This window comes from Grammomys surdaster, unplaced genomic scaffold, assembly GCF_004785775.1.
Source record: "Grammomys surdaster isolate TR1022 unplaced genomic scaffold, NIH_TR_1.0 125977, whole genome shotgun sequence".
NCBI lineage: Eukaryota > Metazoa > Chordata > Mammalia > Rodentia > Muridae > Grammomys > Grammomys surdaster.
The window spans coordinates 3,825,235-3,844,970 of NW_021620793.1; the positions used below are offsets into that span (position 1 = coordinate 3,825,235).

General features: G+C 44.3%; 1 protein-coding gene, 1 non-coding gene and 1 pseudogene across 2 annotated transcripts in view; 2 read left to right on the forward strand and 1 right to left on the reverse strand.

The window, feature by feature from the left end:
- LOC114609587 (PR domain zinc finger protein 2-like) overlaps positions 1 to 10,717 on the reverse strand; it is a 73,145-nt gene extending 62,428 nt beyond the window's left edge. The window contains exon 1 of the mRNA XM_028753949.1: positions 10,675 to 10,717. The gene's annotated coding sequence lies outside the window, so the exon portion shown is untranslated. The remainder of the gene's footprint in view (positions 1 to 10,674) is intronic.
- On the forward strand, positions 2,498 to 2,626 carry LOC114609665. The gene has a single exon (XR_003709567.1). It is a non-coding gene; the product is annotated as a small nucleolar RNA SNORA17 (small nucleolar RNA).
- Positions 10,718 to 13,787: 3,070 nt separating the features above from the next.
- On the forward strand, positions 13,788 to 14,163 carry LOC114609660 (annotated as a pseudogene).
- The last annotated feature ends 5,573 nt before the right edge of the window (positions 14,164 to 19,736 follow it).

The window sequence follows — 19,736 nt, forward strand, 5'->3', positions numbered from 1 at the left end:
ATGAAAATATTAGAACCATGTCAACTCCTCAAAAGCAAATTTTATTAATTTACAAACACTAGCAGAATTATCAAGATCCTTAGCAGGAGGGTGGTACTACCAGGCCATAATGTTGAAGCACTGGTCATGCTACACCTTAGAGGAATCTGCTCAGAAAAAAATGCATCTATTTACCTTTTCCCAAAATAATATGATTTCACTTCCAGGGCAGCCAGAACTACATAGAGAAACCCTGTCTCGAAAAACCAAAAAGAAAAAAAAAAATATATGATTTCACAAGTTACCTAGTTTCTCCCTAAAAAATGAAGGTAAGTTTTTCTTGAAGATACAAATTATATGAGTGGTTTGTTGGTGCCATGTTTGCTTGCACAGAATGTGCAAAGCTGTGCAGCATTTCCAAAAAGAGAAAAAAATAAGAAGAAAATTGAGACAGTATTATCACGTTAAAGCGTGTAGCAAGAATAATACTTGGCTGGGCGGTGGTGGCCCACGCCTTTAATCCCAGCACTTGGGAGGCAGAGGCAGGCAGATCTCTTAGTTCAAGGCCAGCCTGGTCTACAGAGTGAGTTCCAGGACAGCCAGGGCTACACAGAGAAACCCTGTCTCGAAAAAACAAAATAATAATAATGAAATGTGCACCACTTTAAGAACGGGGAAAGTTGTATGTTTTTATGTAAATCATGAAAGCAGGAAGATTGAGCAAACGCTGATTCACAGGGTGTGGCCTCGGCTGAAACCTCTCTCTCTCTCTCTCTCTCTCTCTCTCGCTCTCTCGCTCTCTCGCTCTCTCGCTCTCTCGCTCTCTCTCTCTCTCTCCTCTCTCTCTCTCCTCTCTCTCTCTCTCTCTCTCTCTCTTTTTTTCTCTCTCTCTCTCTCACCCTAGAATGACTTTCATCCAATCCCTAGGACAGATATGATAGAGTAGATCATAGAGACACCAATATATCACTTGCTTGGACTACAGAACGTGTGAAGAGGCACAGTGAACAGTCTGTTAACAAAGAACCTACTCAGCAAATTAATTTCCATCACATAGCCCAGAACATCAGCACAACTGCCCTGGGGCCTAAGTCCCTGAATATGCACAGCACGAAACATTCTGTGACACAAACCTAACTAAGGACTGGGGACCTGGAAGGAGTGGGAGGGATGCTACAGATGCTGACAACACTGTTTCCATAGAACACACTGAAACCAGGGTCTTCTATTCCTAGAGCTATAGACACAAAATGAGAAAATGGGGCTGACTAGGGGCTCTGCTTAAAATATGTAAGTTAGAGAGAGAGCTCTGGGGTTAACAGCCCATGGCTCTAGAGGGCCTGGAGCAATTAAACACCATCATATTACAGCAGGAGACCAGTTGATAGCATAGGAATGTACTATAAATCTGCACTTACACTCCAGCCACTCAGAGGGCTTCCAACCAAATGCAGTTTTTTTTTAAACTTTAAAACAGTGGTTCTTAACCTGTAGCTCATCACCCCTTGAGGGTTGAATGACCCTTTCACAGGGGTCACCTAAGACCACTGGAAACACAGATATTATATTACAATTACAATTATGAAGTAGTAGCAGACATAATTTGATAATTTGATAGTTGGAGTTACCACAACACTAAACTGTAGTAAAGGGTCGTAACACTAGGAAAGTTGAGAGCCAATTCCTTAAAACAAAATGGGCTGGGTAAATAACTCAATTAATAAAGTGCTTGTTGCTGCATTAAGCATGAGAACTTGAGTTCAATCACTAGCACCATTGTTTAAAAAGAAAAAAGCCCAGTGCCACAGTACACATACATACAACCCAGTGCTGACACAGTGCCACAGTACACATGCATGTATAATCCAGTGCTGTCACAGTGCCACAGTACACACGCATATATAATCCAGTGCTGACACAGTGCCACAGTACACACGCATATATAATCCAGTGCTGTCACAGTGCCACAGTACACACGCATATATAATCCAGTGCTGACACAGAAGGATCCTAGGTGCTGGCTGGCCAACTAGTATAGTCCATCAGCAAGCTCAATAAGTGAGAGACCTCTCAAAAAATAAAGTGGGGAGAGGAAATGGCTCAAATAAGTAAAATACTTGTCATGCAAGTGTGAGAACCTGAGTTTGAATTCCCAGAACCCATATAAAAGCTGGGTACAGTAGCAGTAATCTCCAAGCTTCTACTCAGAAATGGGCAGTAGAGATGGAATCAGTCCCTGGAAGCTCACAATGTCAGACAAGGTGGAAAGTGAGGATCAACACCAAAGTCATCCTTGTACTTCCATCTGTGGCTATTCGAATGCACCCATGAGTGCAAACACACACACGCACACGCACACACTAAATAAATATAAAACAATTAATGGGAAATTCTTTACAAGCTGGAGATGTAGCTCAGTGGAAGAGGACTTACCTAGGAAGTATGAAACAATGGGTTCAATCCCCAGCACTGCAAAGAGGGAAAGACTTCCTAGCATGCATTAATAGAAAAGGAAGTACCGACCCCTAGAAGGACTGCAGGTGTGGCTGCTGTGTCCTATATGCGCTAGGTGGTAGACAGGACAGAGGTCATGTCTAGGCTCAGTGTTCTGACTGATGAGTATCTAAATGATTAGTAGCCTAATATTCCTTGAAAAAAGGAAAGCACCTGAGAAGACCACCAGTCCAGCACTGCACAGGCCTTGATGCCCCAGGATGGGGAGCAAGCCAGAGACTAGAAAAACCCTGCCTGGGTCTGAAGCCCTTGGTAGGAATGAGCCCAAGACAGACGACCTTCACATGAGGTTGCTTGAGGTCACTGGGCATGGAGTCACTCAGGCAAGCAGGGCGAGGAATGAACCCAAGATGACGACCAGACTAGGGCCATGGGGCCTGGACAGGAAGCTAGCCTAAAACCACCAATATTCTGGCAAAGCGTAGGATTGTGGGAGAAGACACCATGCCCAACATGACCCCTGTCCAGCACCATAATACATAAGCCAGGGCACTCCTGAGATAATCCCAGATACTCAGAGACCCCAGACACCACTAAGAGGAGAAAGTAAGTGGTAGAGAAATGGAAGAGAAAGGAAACAGAAGAATGTGGGCACAATGAAGAGAGGCAGACCTAGAGACTTGAAGGTACCTGATATGAATAGCTGATGATGCCACCTGGGGCCATGGTGGGGTCATAGCCTGTTCTGCTACTGGAGAGACCATGCCTAGGTCTGTGTCCCGGCAGTAGCAGGGATCTGCTACCGTCCTCTTCCCTCATCCCTTGCCATCCGTCTATGGCAGGCAGAAGAGCTAGCCGCAGGGTCGTGAGAGTGAGAGAACTGACCATGTCCCTCACCAACTACAACACTCAGGAGAGTGGGCCCTGCACCTCACCAGGCAGCAGGGTAGAGCTGGCCCTGGTGGGAGTGAGGAGGAGTTGCTGGTGACCCAGACCCAAAGGCATGAGGGCATGAGAACAGGAGAGCAAGCAGGTGGGCTAAGCATCTCAGATACCTATCCAGGTATCTTAGAATTGGCCCACCACAACATCTATCCCACGGATGAACTTTTAGAGTGCATGAAGGGGCCAATCCTACAGATCCAAACCTATACAATTTCCATGACACAGGGCAAAACCGGGATATCCAGCAGGAGTAAGAGTAGGGTCCAGAACTGATGTAGTAGCAGACGCTAGAGGCCACTTACAAGTCACTGCAATGAACATGTACAAGCAAAGACGTGTAGACCAAGGTGGTGTACTGTGGGATACACTGTGACACACTACAGCTTCCATAAGACTTTTTTTTCTCTGTTGGTGGGGAAAGGAGAGCGAGTATGAAGAGATTGGGATGCATGATGTGAAATTCACAAAGAACCAATAAAAAGTTAAAAAAAAAAAAGGAAAAAGAAGTAAAATCACTTCTTCACTAACCCTCAAAACACAAGCCTCAAAAAAACCGTCTAAAGTGAGGAACAATGTGATTGCTCATTCCACAGTTATCCTACAGAGTCTTAGTTGATCACTTTGAGTGACCTTTTCCCATCAGAGTTCCTGAAACAGCACTATTTTTGTGGTTAGACTCTGAAAAATATTCAGACTCTTGCTTAAGAGTTTCCTGAAAAGCAAAAAAAGCTACAGCAACATAGACATGGTGAGCATGTCACCCAAATCCAAATTTTCACCCTAAGATCCCCATAAGTTTCATTTGGTCATGCTTCAGAAGCTACGTGCACCCCTTCAGGTCTGTCCTACACACTGCAGAATGCAAGACAGCTCATCTTGCACATAACTCACACCTATGACGGGCTTCCTTACACTATAGGTGAGCAGCTGAGAATCATGACCACATGGATATCACAAGAGTCACCTACCACTTTAGTGACTGGATTTTTTTATTTGGAGTGGGAGTTAAACTTGTATAATCTGAGGTTTGAGGTTTATGCTATAAATGTGTAACAACTGTTCTCAAGACCACTTAAAAACAGTAGCAGTACCTACTCTTTGCAAAGTGTATATACTGCTTTACAGTTGGCCTTGAAAGTATAGTTGTTGTTGCTGTTTTTGGAGAAAGATGCATTTCTTCAAAATAACTTATTTGTAATTTTCAATTCAACATCAAAGTAAATGTCTAGGAATTTATGGTAAAAACATGAAAAAAGTCTCTTCATATTAGTCCACTATTTTTGCTTTCTACTGACCAAACTAACTTAGGGAGGAAAAGGCTCATTCTATCTTACAGCTCACAGTCCATCACTGAGGGAGGTCGGGATAGGAACTTAAAAAGAGATGGTGGAGGCACGCTATTTACTGGCTTGCTCATCTTGGACCACCTGTCCAAGGCTGACACTATCCACCGTGCCCTGGACCCTCCCACATCAATCAGTAATCAAGAAAATGTTCCACTAGCGTGCCCACAGGAAAACCTGGTAGAGGCACTTTCTCGGTTGAGATTACCTCTTCCCAGATGCCCTTAGCTTCAGTCAAGTTGACAAAAAACAAAGCAGCACCATAGGGCTTTCCAGATATTGTTGCCCTCTGCCTGCGCCCAAGCTCTGGAGGCTCATCTGTAGGATAAGTCAGAAGTAGGAATGCTGAAAAGCAGAGGCAACATCACCTACAAGAGGGCAGATGTCTCAGGACAGTCTGTTAGGAAGGTCTATCCAGCTGGGAGGAGCAACAGAGACTTTCTGACTGAGTACAAACCATAAACAAAATAAAGTCTCATATTTAATGAAAATTGAAGCAAGAAACCGCAAGCTAATAAGCAATTAGAGCCTAAACCACACGAGATAACTGGAAAGATACAAAAAAAGCATCCACACTACAGTGGAAGAACAAGCAGAACGTGGTGGCCAACTTAATAGGAAACAAGAAGAGATGGTGAATGCAATCTAAAATGTGGAAGGTGACTACCAAGGAGAGCCAGGAAGACATTTACAAACCGACCAATCAGGAACAGGGATGGGACTGAAGTGGAAAGTGGTGAGCTCCATGTTGGCATCTGATGTTCAGAAGACAAACATTCCCAAAGAAAGCTACATCAGTCAAAGGAGAAAACTGGTCCCCATGCAGACTGGCATGGAAGTCAAAGATGGAGATGCAGACATGTTTAGTCTCACTAGGTACCTCAAGAAAGAGGACTGCCAAGGGGGGAAATATGTCTATAGTAAGTAGATGCAGGATTTGACTCTGGAAAGCATGGAACTGACTGGAGGAGTCACCTCACACTATATCCAGGAGGGAAACATCCTAGTAAGGTCTAAGGACAATTCTCTCAACAACAGTTACATCCTCTCTCAAGACCTACTATACTGGAAATACCTAAGAAAAACATTAGTTTTTCAAAAACATTAAACTACTTGCTTTTTAAAAACTTTCTTAAAGCATATAGTGCATGTGTATGTGTGTGAAGGGATCACAGATCAAAGGGAAAACTCCTGGGTATTCTCTTTCCTACTGCTGGGTCCTGGAGAGCCTTAACATACTAAGCTATCTCGATAGCCTTGCTTGCATATTCTTTACCTTGTCAGCTCAAAATACCCCAGTGAAAGGAAAAAGTAGTATTTGTCCCCAGTTTGCAAAAATTAAGAGGTCAGAAGAGATGCTACCTATATCCCCCCCCACACACACCACCACACACAGACAGCTACGTGATCCTGTGATCCTGTCATTCTGTCTGCTGAGGTAGGGTTCTGCTAAATAACACAGGGCTGTATGCAAACAGTACCTCCATGTCTTCTAACATAATTACACATCTAAATTTACCCCCAAGAGCCTTCCTTTTCAAAACTTTTACTTGCAAGTGTACCTTAAAGCCAACACTTGCTGAATTATGGCAAAGTCTTTAAGTCAGAGACTCAATCTGAACGTCATTTTTATGTTTAATATATATCACTTGAATAAGGTCTTGAAAAATATACAGGATTCATGCTAAAGTATATACAGGTTTGGGGAATCTCACAGTCCTTTTCAAATTTTGAATGCATCACTTAAATTTCCCATGAGAGTTTAATAAAGTCTTAGGAAAACTACACGTTAAGTACATATAAAATATGTAGGTTTTACCAATTTCCAGATGGGTTGCCCACAGCAATCAAGCTAACATTTCCACTTAACTTTACACATTTCAGACAAGCTGTGCCAAGAAATAATTCAGCTCTTTCAAAGCAAAGCCTAACGTGTAATTTGTTGCAAGGGCTACAAAATATTCTTTTCACCAAAATAGCTGAAAAATATAGACAGATTCAGTGAAAGTTTTTCTTTTTCATGTTCTAAGGGGCTAGTAAATGAGAACACAGTATAACTAGGACAAGAACCAAGATGTCATTAATAAATACTACACAGAATTAAGGGGGAAAAACACATGCTTTTATCATTTCAATTACCAGGTTTACTATATTCAAAGACTCTAATGCATGCTTCAAGGAGGTGAGATAGAAAAGGAAAAGCATTCCTTTATTGCACTGAAATCATTCAGATATTCCTGTAATTAGAAAAAACACTTATTACCAAATATGGCTCCGATAGCAGATTTTTTTTTCACATGTTGTATTTAATGGTGCATTCTCAATATTATTTCACAGCCAAAATAAACAAACAAACAGATAACCACAACCAAAACAATCTTTACTTAGAATAATTACAAATAAAGATTAGGAGACATATTTTCTTCCCCAGCAGAAAGTACTTTAATGACATGTTTCCCACGAAGATGCATTAAAGCAAGCATTTCAAAAGTAAGCCTTCTTTCCTTAGAACAAGCTTCCGTGCATAACTCGAGCTGGTTCTTTTGGTTTTGTTTGTTTGTTTGTTTGCTTGTTTTTTGTTTTTGTTTGCTTGCTTGTTTAAAAAAAAAGAGAAAAAAAAGTAGAGTTTAGAAAAGTACAGTTTAGCCAGTCTTCAAGGAGTTGCTTCAAGTCTCATTTTCTAGAAGTTATTTCTGTGCTATTCAACATAATGGACCAAATGCTTAAATTATGCATCAACTCTATGCAGATTTATTTAAATTTTATAATAATTCAATCTGCATACTGGAACTGCTGATTCCATGTCATGAAAACTTCATAATCTCCAGGCTATCTTGCACTGCCATGTTTCTTCCTATAACAGGATGTCAATGTTCAACTACAGAGATTTACTCTATAATCACAAAAACAAAAGCTAGAAGAAACTTGGATGGAAACCATTCCCTTCTTCAAGGTACAACCCATAGCATCTATCCTTAGAATTCTTTGAGACACCATAGCTGCTTTTGTGATTCAACCACCCAACGAAGGAAGTTTCATCTAATGAGGTAGTTTAGAATCATATGATTTTGTCCCTCCTAATGGCAATGTCTGACAGCTTGTCCCAACTAAAGGAGGGACCACTGGGACCTTGGGGTTGGGAGCTGCTGGTAAACATTCCACCATGGACAAGAGTAACACCCCCACGAGGACTAATCCAGTCCAAATAACAGCAGTACAATAGCTGAGAAACAACATTTTATTGTATCTCAATATGCTGTCCCTACCAACTGATTCTGTAGTTTTCCCTGACCTGCTCTAAGAAAATCATTTTTCATAGCTCTAACTAAAAATGTCTAACTTCAAAAGGCAAGCACTAGGACATGACACCAGGCCAAATCCCCAACATTATAACTGTTGGTAGGCAGCATACAAATTATGAAGCATTAAATACAGGTCAGCAGCAGCAGAAGTCATCTTCAGCAGGTGACATCCCCTTGGCATCCAGAATTCCCTGTAGACGCTCTCTGCATGCAAGTCTGACATATCCCCTCAAGGTCCACATACTCTTTCATTACGGAGTTTTCTAGTGAAAGCTGCACGTTTCCTGTTGGGTTTTTTTTCCCCTTTACATATATTAAAACTAACATGAAACTAGTCAGAAGACATGAGAACAGCAAATACTCCACAGTGCTCTCCACCCTGGACACTGTGATTTAAAAGACCCCTGAAAGGTTTCTAAGTCAGATCTAAACTTGAAAAGATATCAGCATTCTGAAAAAAAGAAAGTCCCATGAATAAATAAATAGCCAATGGAAAATACTCATCAAAACAAACTGTGTGCAGATATTTGTGAGCTACAAACACCATAAAGAAAACAGGGAGGTTACTTCTTTTAGGTCACTGAAACAGAAAAATATATAGTCAGACACTATAAAAGCAGATTTTCTAGCTTTCGCATCTTAAATAACTGCAGAATTTTAAAATTCATCATAAAGAACTTCCAAAATTTAACGAAAAGAAATGTCAGACTTTAGGAGCCTTACAAATCAATGTGGGATTGGTAGACGAATGATGGCCCATCCATATATCAGATAGCCATTAAACATCCAACTGAAGAACAGGTAAAGACCTAGATACACACAACGGCATAATGGAAGACAAGCTACATCAATATACACAGAATATCACTGTTGTATAAACTATTATAAGGAAGTGGATGCTTCTATAAATATATAGGAATAAAGACATACAGACAGGCACACCATGAGGGACTAGTGGCAATCTGCTACAATGTTAACAATGGCTACCTGTGGAGGCAGAAGTTTATGGCCGGTTTCTATTCCTTCTTTGTGCTTTTCCGTTTTCCAACTGTCTTGCAGTGAGACTATTTTGCTGTTTTGTGCTTAAAGAGCTAATACATTATTACAAAGTTACACCTTATTATCTGGAGCACTGTATAGAAAATTTAAACAAACAAAGCCCAAACCTCAATGAAGCCAAGTCTTCCACCAACAAACAGCAAACATTCATTGAGCATCGTTATATCCCTGGTTCTAAGAACTTTTTAAATGCATCGATGGCTTTAAAGAGGGGTGCGGGGAGGGAGCGAGGAGCCCCGAAATAACACCAAATGCAACTGAGTGTTGCTTCCAACAACGGATTTACAGCTCTCTTCCCATGGCTTGAAATAAAGGGGGCTTATTAAATAATCTCTGAAGGTCTTCAAAACTACGCTGAGACTTCTCATGAAAAAGAATTTTTACCAAATAAAGCGTTTGTAAGAAAGTGGCAGCTGCATGCAATCTCAAAAACAGAACTCTACAGAAAAAGAAAACAACATAATAATGCCTCTCAGTTCCTCCTCTTAGTAACTGCACGCAAACTTCTAAAATCTCTTTTCTAATACCACCATGGACAGGAATGATCAAACTATAGTCTATGCTATTGGAGGTAAAAAGAACCATTGGGAGGTTGTCTTTACCGTATTTATTACTTTAAAGAATAATCCTGAAGTAAACAAAAAACTTTGAGATACATTTTAGTCAATGTTCCGGGGGCATTTTGTACTAGAAACAAACATTCCCGTGTTTTGATTAAAGGGTCCTAAGGGCAAGGCACTGGAATTCGGCAAAAGGCAGGTCACGTGTCAAATACACCCAAATCCTCAATACATGAAACATGGGGGTGGGGGAAACCCCATTCTCTCTAGGTGCAAATTCCAGCTGGGTAGTAAGGGGCAACGAGGCTTCCCGGCTATCTGTGGGATTGTTTCCCCAGCTCGAGACCCGACCTAACGGTACCAGGCCGTGGGCCGGTGCTTCACGCGTGGATCGTGGAAGAACACTGACCTGTTAGGTGTATTTCGTGTCTCACTTGTCACCCTCGGAGACACTGTAGATGGATCTTTTGACTAACCAAAACCAGTCATATGTATGTTAGTGCACACCTGTGACACACATGGACATATGCACCAGTGGGTCCGATGGGGACACTCGGGGAGACCACTGCCAGGTTTAGAGCACACGGAAACTATACGGGGGAAACACAAAGGCTCGAGGCACAGAACCAAGTCGAGGATGCAGATGCGCTCAGACACTCAGGCAGGGACACAAAAGAGCAGAGATCAGCGCAGCCCTGCGGAGGAGGACCGCCCGGGGCCCATGTGCGCTCCCCGCCGACCCCGCAGCCGCGCACCCCGAGTCCGCCGCATCGCCACAAAACGGACCCCAAACTTGGCCGCAGGGACTTAAGAGCCGCCGGGCGGGAGCCTTCGCGCCGCCGCTCGTCGGCGCCCGCCAGCACTAGCCACCGGTTCCCGGCGGTTCGGAGGAAGCTCGAAGGGGGCGCGTCAGCCCGCCCCGCAGTCCCCTCAGCGCCCGGCCCGGTCGCCCTGGCCGCGGTGGCCACACTCCTCACTGACACCAAGGGACATTCCCCGAGGCCCGCCCGCCCCGGCTCCGCCGCTCCTCACCAGAGCGCGACGTGCCAACGCTTCAGCGAGCCCAGAGCCGCAGCCGCCGCCGTCGCCCTGGCGCCCGCGGCCGCGCCGCCGCCATCTTGGCTTCGGCCGGAAGTGACGTCGGCACGGCGCCCGCAACCCCGACCCCGCGCTTAGCTCGTGGCCTGCGACCCTAAAGAGCTTAACACGACGGCCGGGCGTGACCCTGGCGGACTGTGGTCGCCCTCTCTGTCAATCACCGGTTCACCACTCGTCCCAGAGCCTCACCTCGAAGAGAAGCCAGCGTCGCCATTGCCGGGCGGGCCTGACCACTATAGAGTTATGACTGAGGAACTCAGTGCCTCAGAGGATCCACTCCCCTTCAGAGGATCAAGGGTGACCCGCATGGTGGCGCTCACTTTAATCCCCCAACTCGAGGCAGAAGCAGGCAGATCTCTTTGACTTTGAAAGCAGCCGGATCTACATAGTGTGAATTCCAGGATAGGCAGGACCACACCCTGAGACCTTGTTTTTTACAAAACAAGAGCACAATCCACTCTGAAGGCGGTTATACCTTTGTCAGGCAAATAGTCCACTTAGATTGTGTGCGAAGGACCAGTGCAGCTACACACACACACACACACACACTCACGCACGCATGCACGCACGCGTGCACACAAAACGAAACTTTAGCAAAGCAGATGCACCTGGGTGGCTGTGTTCATTCCCTTACCAAAAGGCATTTGCTAACTGCCAGCCATGGGCCTAGGTCAGTGCCAGGGCTCTGTGGTACTGAGCATGGTCTTCATGTTACCCTTGGGAACTGAGTCACTATTTACAAACAAGCGAGCAGCGGTGTGTGGTGGATTGATTGCGTTGAACTTGAGACCACTTCTGACATCCCAGAAAAGAGATTTGACGGGAACACAGTTGCCGATCAATCTGAAGTTGTGGAGAGATGAAAATTACAGTTGTCACAGCTAAATGGTACCTAAAGCCACGAGTACTTCAAGACAAAGCTATCCTCTGAGAAGAAAGGGAGAAACCTAAATCTAGTGGGCCATATTAGTCTTCTAAGGATCTAACGAGTAGATAATTTATTGTCTCCAAGACTTTGCAAAGACCAGAAAAGTTCATCAAAGGTGCCTGTAGTTCAGAAAGCGAGCTGACCGACATGGATTGTGGTATACTCTGCAAAGGGTTGGTGATGTGGTGGTCATCTGGTCAGTATTGTTGACAGGTGAGGACAATGTCAAACGTTGTCAAGGTCCAGATCACCACAGTGCCCATGGAGAAAGGAAATCAAACCTCAAATTCTTGCTTATGTCTCTTCACTATTCAAGGAAGAGTTTATAAACCTAAGAAATACGTGCAACCATGTCACTAGAATATATACTATTATGATACAGGCTGCCATTGGAATGCACACTCTTTACTTGATTAATGCCTTACAACTAAGTACATGCATCAGAATCATTTGAGGTAGTGTGGGAGAAAAAGGAGGACCATCACCTCATCCCCCGTCAAACTGCCACAGTCACCATTTTAAAAGAAAATCTACATGCTACCCGGCATCCGATAGAAGGCAAAAGAAAAATAGGAAACTGTCAAATCAAAAATGGCATGGTAAAACCAGAGAGCACCATTCCAAGAAGTCAGTGGCTGTTTGTCCTGTCTTACTCTGAAACAAGGGAAGATGCCTTTTTAACCCCCTGGGGCTACTGTTTCAGATTTAATGTCTTTTTTTTTTTTCTGGTTTTTCGAGACAGGGTTTCTCTGTGTGGCCCTGGCTGTCCTGGAATTCACTCTGTAGACCAGGCTGGCCTCGAACTCAGAAATCCGCCTGCCTCTGCCTCCCAAGTGCTGGGACTAAAGGCGTGCGCCACCACTGCCCCGCCCAGATTTGATGTCGTAAAACAACAGAAATTTAATCTTCTGCAAACGTAGAGGGTAGAGTCCAAAATCAGTATCAGTAGGCTAACGCTAAGGTGTCAGTAGGACCACACTTCCTCTGAGGCCTCTAGAGGAGACTGTTTCCTTCTTCTAGTTTCTGGTGACTGCCAACATTCCTTGGCTTGTCACTGTGCCACCCAACTCTTCTAGGCCAACATCTTCACACTCTTCACACTCTCTTCCTCATCTTAACATCACTTTCTCCTTTGTAGGTAGTGAAATTTCCCTCTATTCTTTCTTAATACATACAGCTGCACTGAGGATTCCCAGCTAAACCACAGTTAATCTCTTCATTGCTTAGTCATATCCACAGAAGTTCTGTATGAGGTAATGCTTGAAAACTCAAGGGATTTAGTTGAGGTCAGACACTTAGGAACCATTATTTAGCCTACCACACTGAGTTTATCTTCGGTTACTCTAAATAGCACCTCTAACCAGCCGTCATATACTTTTAATCTGTGTATTTTGTTTGGACATGTTTCAGGTCTCTAAACTGTGATACTTCCCAGTCTGAATAATATGCTTTACAGTTTATCTGTTTAATTTAAAAAAAAAAAAAGACAAAGGCCATCAAGATTACAGTGTAATTTCATTAGCGATGATTAGCTGTGCGGTATACTAAATATCATTGTTTTCCTTCTTTGAAATGATGAAATCCGTTGCTAATGAATGAGGGCGGGAATTGAGATGCTTTAATCAAAAGAATCCGTGGTCTGTTTATTAGGAGATGAAAGTATACAGCTCACTCACTATCAAAATCTGCAACGTGAGTGAGACTCCATGCTGCGCAAGTCATCTGGCTCAGTTCCGGTCAGCTCCGGTCAGCTCCGGTCAGCTCCGGTCAGCTCCGGTCAGCTCCGGTCAGCTCCGGTCAGCTCCGGTCACTGTCGCACATTAAACGTTAACACGGAACATGCTTCACTCAAAGCCCAGAACAATGTCTAAGCACTGAACAGATCATTTTTATAGGTTGAAAATGGCATCTCGAGGGTTTGGCTTGGAGGGTTTGGGGGGTCTCTTCTTTCGCTCTCCCTTGCCTGGGGAGTGGCTATTCTGGACGAAGAAAGGCTGTGGTGCCTCGGGGAGCTGCCGGTAGGAAGTGCTGTCCTTCTGCAGGGTCAGGAAGGGGAGTTCAGATGTCTTCCAGAGCTTGAGACCCAGCGACCCGCGCCCAGGAGGCTTTCACCTTCACTATGGCCGAACTGATCCAACAGGGAGAGGTAGAAAAATATCAACAGCTGCAGAAGAACTTGAGTAAATCCATGTCGGGGAGGCAGAAGCTTGCAGCACAGCTAACGGAAAATAATATCGTGAAGGAGGAACTGCCCTTGCTGGATGGATCCAATATGGTCTTTAAGCTTCTGGGACCCGTGCTTGTCAAACAGGAGATGGGAGAGGCTCGGGTCACGGTGGGGAAGAGGCTAGACTACATCACAGCGGAAATTAAGCGCTACCGAGTCGCAGCTCCGGGACCTCGAGCTGCAATCAGAGCAGCAGAGGGAAACCCTCGCCCAGCTGCAGCAGGAGTTCCAGCAGGCCCAGGCAGCAAAGGCCCCTGGGAAAGCCTGACCCCGTGGGAAGGGGAGGGGAGGGAGGGATGAGGCTAACCCCGAGCTAATAAAATTTACACAGAACCAAGAAAAAGAAAGAAAGAAAATGACATCTCCCTGACTCTCAAAACGAATAGATTAAAGCAGTTACATATAGCCCAGACATTGTACTTTTAAAAAACGTGATTGTAAGCCGGGCAGTGGTGGAGCAAGCCTTTAATCCCAGCACTTGGGAGGCAGAGGCAGGAGGATTTCTGAGTTCGAGGCCAGCCTGGTCTACAGAGTGAGTTCCAGGACAGCCAAGGCAACACAGAGAAACCCTGTCTCGAAAAACAAAAAAAAAAAAACAACAACAACAACAACAAAAAAGTGATTGTAATTAAAACCACTGCAATTTCTACAGAATTGCCCCTTAAAAGATTAAAAACTTTATAGCTAAGACCAAAGACTTTAAACTACAGTATCAGTGACAATGTAAGTGAGCTTAAGACTTCCTGAATGACAATACTTGTTCCCTGCTTGGTTCCGTTGTAGACACTGTACGTGTATTATGTCCCGTTCATCATAGCTGTGTGTGGTGAACTCATGTACAGCTGTGGGTACAAAGACCAATGTGGATGAAGACATTGCCCAGTTAAGAAATGAAACCAGGTTTTTAACTTGGACAGTTCAGCTCCATAGGAAGCAACCACCGCATCCTTGGTGCACATAAATGCACACACACACACACACACACACACACACACGCACACACACACGAGAGCTAGACCAGTAGTCATTGTGGGCAAGTGCATAAATGTGTGTGTCTTTCTGTCTGTCTGTCTGTCTGTCTGTCTGTTTATGCATAAAGAATTCCAGGGCTGATGGCATGAGCCAACAATCATATATCTACATGGAAGGCCAAAGCAGGAAGATCCTGAGTTCAAGGACATCTTAGGCTACAAGGATGGACCAGACAATCTAATGAGTCCCTTCCCAGCAAGTGTACTGCCTAGGTTCAATCCCTAGTATGGCAAAGTATAAAATAGTATCTGCATTAAGAGACCCCGAGCATCTTAAATGTTCTTCCTGAACTGTCGGGCAAGAACAGCTTTGCAAAGAACAGAAGTGGCCCCAGGATCTGAGGAAACTGTCTCATAACCTTGCCTGTTCAGGCTATGAATGCACTGCTCTCCTTAAAAACAACAAAATGAAACCAAAACAGAATCTCTTCTCTCGTGGCTACGAACTATTTCTCAACAAGAAGCAGTATCTCCTTGGTTTGGTGACTTTGCCCTTTTCATCCTCCACTCCTCTGCCAGATCGTTTACCTAAGCAAGAATGACATCTTACATAGTCACAGGAGCCACCAAAAGATGTGAGGCTTCTCTTCTGGGTGCTCCTGAGTTACAATGAATGAACTTCAAAGCTAGACGTTCTGGAGGCAAAGGATACAGCTTGCTGTATGACAAACAAGCTACACTGTCTCATACAAAAACTGCTGCAGCCTGGACACGTAGCTGCTACTCACAATAGTGAAGCTGAACAGTGGGCAGGGGGATGGAAGTCATCTGTACGGAGCCTCCTCCCTGCTCCCACACTGTCAGCCTGGCCACAGCATTGACACCTGCTGGTTACAGAAAAGGCTGAAGCTGAGATTCATTGTTGACAGACAGCTAGTGGCAATCCACAGGCAGAGTTAAGGGCCTGTGAGGTGTCAAAGTCCAGAATGTGTCCATTGCCCACGATGCATCTGGTCATGAAGGTGCTCCAGGGCACTGGAGACCAAGACCCTGTTCCAGCTCTACAAGAACGTGGAGTCCAGGCTAGAGGACTGGACTTGCAAAAACAGCTTACAGTGTAGTCAGGGATTAGATCTGCACCCTCCCGCTAGTGCCATACTCCTTGAGGGCTGGCTTATGGGGGAGGGGGTCTTTTACACATGTATATATGTAGTGTGTTATGTGGTTTGCATGTGTGGGTGCACATATGTGAGTGTGGAGGTCAGAGGCTGGCATCAGGTGTCTTTCTTGATTGCTTTCCACTTTATTTACTAAGGGCAGAGTCTCACTGAACCTGATGCTAGTATTCAGCTAGAACTATTCAGCTAGTTTAGCCAGCAGCTAGCCTTGGGATCCCCTGTCCCAGCCTCTGGGGCAGTGGGATTTTTGGTAGACTGCTATAGTCACACCTCTTTTACATGCCTGGTAGGAATCCAAACCCCAATCCTCCCTCTTCTGCAAGTACTTTATCAACTCAGCCAGTCTCCCGATGGATACAGGTGTCTTGCTTTGCTTTGCTGTTTTGTGCTGTTTTGTTTTGTGTGAGACAGTCTCCTACTGCCCAGGCTGGCCTCAACCTTACTAAGTGGCTGGAGATGACCTTAAACTACTCTTTCTGCCTCTGTCTCTAGAATTATAGGTGTGTCCACCACACTCAAACACACAGGCAACCCCACCACCACCAAAAACCATCACTTTTTATAACGAAGAGAAGGAGGACTAGAGATATGGCCCTGCATTTAAGAGCACTGGCTGATTCGCTGTCCTTTTGGGGCCTCTGCAGACACCAGGCACGCACTGAATGCACAGACATACATGCAGGCAAAACACCTATATACATAAATAATAAAATAAATACATCTTTAAAATATTTTTTAAAAAAGAGTTAGAAGAACAACTCCAACATCATAAAATAACAATTCTAGCAAAAATAACCTTATTTTATCCCAAATGAAGCCAGATGTCAGGTTCTTCATTTCTTCTTTGCAGCCTTTGAGCCAAACACGTTAACAAATGAGTTAAGAGGCCCAGCCGCTCCCACACAGCTGCCCCTCAGTAGCCTTCCTCGTTTCTTTCTCAGAAGCTGCAGTGTGCAGAGCTCAAAAGCCTTCGTAGTTTGCTCCCAAGAACACAAAGGGAAGGTTCCATCTCTGCAGTCCTCGATTGCAGAATTAATTCACTAACACACCACCACGGCGGCATGAATAAAACATACCCGCTGGTAACAAAGAGAAAGTGAAATGTTTTCAGCGGGAAACGGGCCTCAGTGTAGGAGGAAGCAGAAAATAAATCAGGTGCACAAATCCACAGGCCACACTGAGGTGGCCACACGGGGAGGTGAGTTTTCTTCCTTGGAATGGAAGCTGTGCTTTCTGCATATGAGGGGTAACTGCAGACAGGATGGCCCATCCTCTACCTACTGGTTGTTTTGTAAACATCCTTGGGATAAACCATCTCTACACAGGGCGCCACTGCTTCAAAGATCTGTCCTCTGTCTCTAGAGCCCCATGCTCTCAAAATGCATTGTTGCTTAGTTTTGTTTTTGTTTTTTGTTTGTTTGCTATTTTTCTAAGTGTCTCCCATTACAATATCTATTCTGCATCCACAGTTTCCCTTTCTTTCTTAGAACCCAGCTACTGGGAGGAATCATCCTTAGTGATGTGGTTTTTGCAGGCAACACAGTATTACAAAATCGCTGGGTTAAAGCCATACACAGGCGTTCTCTCCCCATTCTGCAGGCATGGGTAGGGCTAGGTCCTTCTGGGGGTTCTGAGGGATAACCTGTTACATGTCTGTCTCCAAATTTTGGGTATGCCTCTGTACTTCTCAGTGTGTAGACCACATCACTTCAAAGCCTCTGCCTTCACAAAGGCCTCTCTGAAAGAACACCAGCCACTGCATTTTGAGGCTTACCCTAGATTTGGATGGTCTCAATGAATTGTATCTGCAAAGAGACTATTGAAAGGTCACATTCTGAGGACACCGAGTACATGACTGGTGGAAGACACTTTCTAGTCCAGAAACAGAACCCACATGCATCATTTCTTCTTTCTGTGATCTCAATACAACCTGTATCTGCAACTGCCTGCATGCTGTCTGTCTGCTGCAGTACAGTTTCTGAACTTGTACATCTTAAGCCCACGAGAAACAATCACATCTCCATTGTGTTGGGGTGACAGGCACATGTCTTCCTCATAGATACTGTTGAATGATAAACACAGTGCCCTGTTTTGTCATTTAAAACACAGTCTTCAGAATAGAAATATTAGCCACAGCCACAGCTGGGATGGACTCAGTAGCAGAGTGCTGATTTAGCTAGATTCAGTCCTCTGCACTGGGCAGAATATGCTTTGAATTCTTGTTTCTTCCATCTTTCATCTTGCCCAAGGGGTTGAAGCTCTGATTTCCTTATAAGGATTCTTGGGCTACTCACAGAAATATGAATTCTTTGGAAGTCATGATAAAAATTCATCACATTCTTTTGTCACAAAGTTCATTTCAATAATATAAGGCAAATATATAGGTGTTATAGGCAAGACAGCACTTGTTAGGACTGAAACACCAGAGCAGGTGTCTGACACAGGGGCACTGACACCAGCCCCTGTGGGCCAGTGACTAACTTTAATTGTGAAGGTGGGTGAGACTTCTAACCTTCAGGAGACATTTTGCATGAACAACAGCAGTGTCATCCTTGACTAGAGAGCAGGTGTGGCCTCTAGTCGGACAAGGCCAGGCAGGCTGCTAGACAAACATTCTACTTGGTATAGGAAAACATTTTCCTTATCATAGGACTATCTGGCTGCAAATACCACAAGTGTTTGCAAAGCTGTGCTGGATAACTACGTTTGATTTTCCTGTCTCACCTTGAGATGTTTCTGCTTGACTGGAATATGGAGCCTAGACTCATCCAAAAAAAAGAATATTGTCCATCTTTTAATATTTTTCCCATCTCAAGAGCTCTCTGCATTTTGTATGTTTGTTTGTCTTCTTAATTCCTCCCTGTGGCAGTTTGAATAAGAAACATCATCCACAGTTCTGGGATGAAAAAGCTTGGTCCCCACTTAGTGGCACTGTCTGGGGAGCTTTAGGAGGTACGTTCTTGCTGGAGAAAGTTTGTCTCTGGGAAAAAGCTCTGAGGTTAAAAGCCTCTCTCTGCTTCCCACTGTGCCTGCCTGCTGCTTGCTGCTATGCCTTCCTGTCATGGCAGATTCTTTGTCCTTCAGAAATCATGTGCCCAAATAAACCTTTTCTTCAATAAGTTGCTTCTTTCTCACCCTTCATGAAATATTAATACCACAAATATGTTACTTTATATACTGTACAAAAATCTATACATTGGGTACTCTAGAATAAGCTAATCTTATATGTAAGATGACAGAGAGCTTTTGAGAGAACACCTGTAGGGACTAGGGGTGTGGGTCAGTGTTAGAGTACTTGATTGACATGCATAAGGCCTTGGGTTTAACTCCAGCAAGGAAGAAATAGAGGTATGAGGCAGGCATGGAGGTGCTTGCCTGCAATCTCATCTACTAAGGAGATTGACCCAGCCTGGGCAACATAGTGAGACTTTTTTCTTTTAAAAAATGGTATGTAAGGGGCAAGTAGGGAGAGGTGTTTTAGTGGGAGGATGGATGGGAGAGTACAGGAGAGTACAGGAGAGGAGACAGATAACACTAAGAATGTTTGCAAAAGCCATATTGAAACCTAATGTTTTTTTAAAGCCGTGTGTGTGTGTGTGTGTGTGTGTGTGTTTAATAAGAGATACCCCTGGGCCAGGTATGAGATACCTCTCTTAATCTGTTAGTCTGGTGTGTCCTTGAGACCCCCCCCA